This window comes from Meles meles, chromosome 3 (genome assembly GCF_922984935.1).
Source record: "Meles meles chromosome 3, mMelMel3.1 paternal haplotype, whole genome shotgun sequence".
Classification (NCBI taxonomy): domain Eukaryota; kingdom Metazoa; phylum Chordata; class Mammalia; order Carnivora; family Mustelidae; genus Meles; species Meles meles.
This window is the reverse complement of record NC_060068.1, coordinates 25,130,387-25,133,832: the sequence shown is the minus strand read 5'-3', so window position 1 is coordinate 25,133,832 and position 3,446 is coordinate 25,130,387. Positions and strand designations below refer to the sequence as shown.

General features: G+C 39.6%; 1 non-coding gene across 1 annotated transcript; it reads right to left on the bottom strand.

Moving 5' to 3' along the window:
• Positions 1-3,040: 3,040 nt before the first annotated feature.
• Positions 3,041-3,147, bottom strand: LOC123939487. The gene has a single exon (XR_006817868.1). It is a non-coding gene; the product is annotated as a U6 spliceosomal RNA (small nuclear RNA).
• Positions 3,148-3,446: the final 299 nt, after the last annotated feature.

Here is a 3,446-nt window from a genome sequence, read left to right as displayed (position 1 = left end):
GTTGAAAAGCTAAAGTAGGAAAAAAAGATAAAGTATACAAAAAATTAATACTTTAAAAAAAACAAGAAAATTCAAAAATAGATGGAGCTGATGAGTGAAATAAGTCAAGCAGAGAGAGTCAATTATCAATGGTTTCACTTATCTGTGGAGCATAAAAAATAACATGGAGGACATGGGGAGATGGAGAGGAGAAGGGAGTTGAAGGAAATTGGAGGGGGAGGTGAACCATGAGAGACTATGGACTCTGAAAAACAATCTGAGGGTTTTGAAGGGGGGTGGGTGGGAGATTGGGGGAGCCAGGTGGTGGGTATTAAGGAGGGCAAGAATTGCATGGAGCACTGGGTGTGGTACAAAAACAATGAATTCTGTTACACTGAAAAGAAATTTAAAAGCAGAATAGATGGAGCTGGAAGAAGAAATATAGAGAAGTACAATTGCAGTTGGGATTTCAGCTCTCAGTTATCAATAGAATAGATATCAATTCAGAGAGGCCATAAAAGAGCATAAAAGGTCATAACCAACTTGATTGAACTGATATATACATATAGAACAGTCCACCCAAAAACAGAAAAACACACATGATTTTTCAAGGGTTCATGGAACATTAGAACATTTATTAAAGTAGACCTTGCCTTGGGCCATTAAAAAAACAAATCTCAGGAAATTTAAAGGAATTTAAATCACAAAGAGCATGTTCTCTTACAATAATGGGTTAACTCTAGAAATCAGTATCAGTAAGACAAATGGGGACATCTCTGAGCCTTTGCCAGCATCATGAACCCAGGTGTAGACAAGAACCACTAGATGAGAAAGATCATGGCTGAATGCAGGCAAGCACTGGGCACCCACAAAATCCATGCTAATAGGTATGCTGAAAACACTGATAAATGCCCATTTAAACAGAGCAAAACTCAAAGGAAACAGTCAACAAAACAAACAGGCAACCCACGGAATGGGAGAAGATATTTGCAAATGACAGTACAGACAAAAGGTTGATATCCAGGATCTATAAAGAACTCCTCAGACTCAACACACACAAAACAGATAATCATACCAAAAAATGCGCAGAAGAAATGAACAGACACTTTTCCAATGAAGACATACAAATGGCTATCAGACACATGAAAAAATGTTCATCATCACTAGCCATCAGGGAGATTCAAATTAAAACCACATTGAGATACCACCTTACACCACTTAGAATGGCCAAAATTAGCAAGACAGGAAACAACATGTGTTGGAGAGGATGTGGAGAAAGGGGAACCCTCTTACACTGTTGGTGGGAATGCAAGTTGGTGCAGCCACTTTGGAGAACAGTGTGGAGATTCCTCAAGAAATTAAAAATAGAGCTTCCCTAATACCCTGCAATTGCACTGCTGGGTATTTACCCCAAAGATACAGATGTAGTGAAAAGAAGGGTCATCTATACCCCAATGTTTATAGCAGCAATGGCCACAGTCGCCAAACTGTGGAAAGAACCAAGATGCCCTTCCACGGATGAATGGATAAGGAAGATGTGGTCCATATACACGATGGAGTATTATGCCTCCATCAGAAAAGATGAATACCCAACTTTTGTAGCAACATGGACGGAACTGGAAGAGATTATGCTGAGTGAAATAAGTCAAGCAGAGAGAGTCACGTATCATATGGTCTCACTTATTTGTGGAGCATAACAAATAACATGGAGGACATGGGGAGATGGAGAGGAGAAGGGAGTTGAGGGAAATTGGAAGGGAAGGTGAACCATGAGAGACTATGGACACTGAAAAAGAACCTGAGGGTTTTGAAGGGGCAGGGGTGGGAGGTTGGGGGAACCAGGTGGTCGATATTGGGGAGGGCACGTATTGCATGGAGCACTGGGTGTGGTGCTAAAACAATGAATACTGTTACGCTAAAAAGAAATTAAAAAAAAATCTTAAATAATTAATTAATTAAAAAAATAAACAGAGCAAAACCCAAGGAGAAGGGTCAAATAGGAAATACAGTAAACCACACATCAAGTATTGAAAAACTGTATTTGCTATTGATAACCTGAGAATAAAACAAGTTAGGTATTGAATAGTTCTTTTTTTTTTTAACGATAAAATTGGAGACAAATAGGAAATCTTATCTAATAGACAAAATCACAAAAGGTGCTGAAATGATCCTAATATCTGTGAAGGCAAAGTGTGAGTCATACAGTTTTAGGGCAATTGTGATTGAGCATTGGGCAACCGGTGTTAGGTGAATTGACTTTGGGACAACTGGTCTGCTTCCAACAGCATGGGTACTAGGGAGGAACTCCTGCCTTAAACTATACTTTCCCAAGCTTGTCATCTCACATACATCTAGGATTTTCTTTTCAGATAACAGGTCTTTTAGTCGCATGTGAAAAATGCAAAGGCTCACATGCATGTAACATAAACAAGTCCATCCACACCACGTCTAAGGACAGGTGCTGGTAAAAAGAAGCACCGAATTTTTTTTTGTTTAGAGAAAGAATCAGGGTGAATGAAGGGTGTAGCCTAAAGGCCCCATGATCTTGTTCTGGTTAACCTTGTTGAAAGGGAAGGAGAGGCCTCAGGGCTGGAAGAGGATGCTCGGGAGATAATCATAGAAGAGATAAGGAGGGAAAGAAAAGTGCCTGTTTGTTCCCAGGGCAAGATGAAAGCAAGCATCTTCACCTTGGCAATGCAGGAGATCAGAAGCCTCAGACTAGATCAGAACTCACTCACTTCCCATTGGTGGACACTTGCGTTGTTTCCATATCTTGGCTAAAGTGAGTAATGCTGCATGCCAGTGAAGATATCTTTTTGATATCCTGTTTTCATTTCCTTGGATATATACCCAGAAGTGGGATAATGGGATGATATGGTAACTCTATTCTCTCTCTCTCTCTCTCTCTTTTTTTTTTTTTTTCCAGGCTTTAAAGATAGCCATGGCATTTAATGTGGAGCTCAGACACTAAGCCACATTGACAAAAAGATTTCAATTTATTCTGACTCTGAATTGTGGATAGTCCAATAATATATGAAATCACTGGAATGAAATTTTCTCTAAAAATATGGACAGCTTCACAAATTTGTGTGTCACCCTTGTGTGGGGGCCCTGTTAATCTTCTCAGTGTTGTTCCAATTTTAGTATCTGTGCTGCTGAAGCAAGCACATGGCCATACCATTTTTAACTTTTTGAGAAGTCTCCATCCTATTTTCCAAAGTCATTGAAATAATTTACATTTCCACCAACAGCACACAAGGATTATGGTCAATGGTACTCTATTACATACTCTAAAGTTGCAAAAGCAGTAGATCTCAGATATTCTCACCAGGAAAAGAGATGGTAATTATGTGCTATGATGGAAGCATTAGCTCAAGTTTTGGTGGTGACCTTTCTGCAACATATTGTCAGGTGTGGCCAGCAAACCCCAAGACAGCAAATGAAAAGATGACTCCAGACACCTGAGT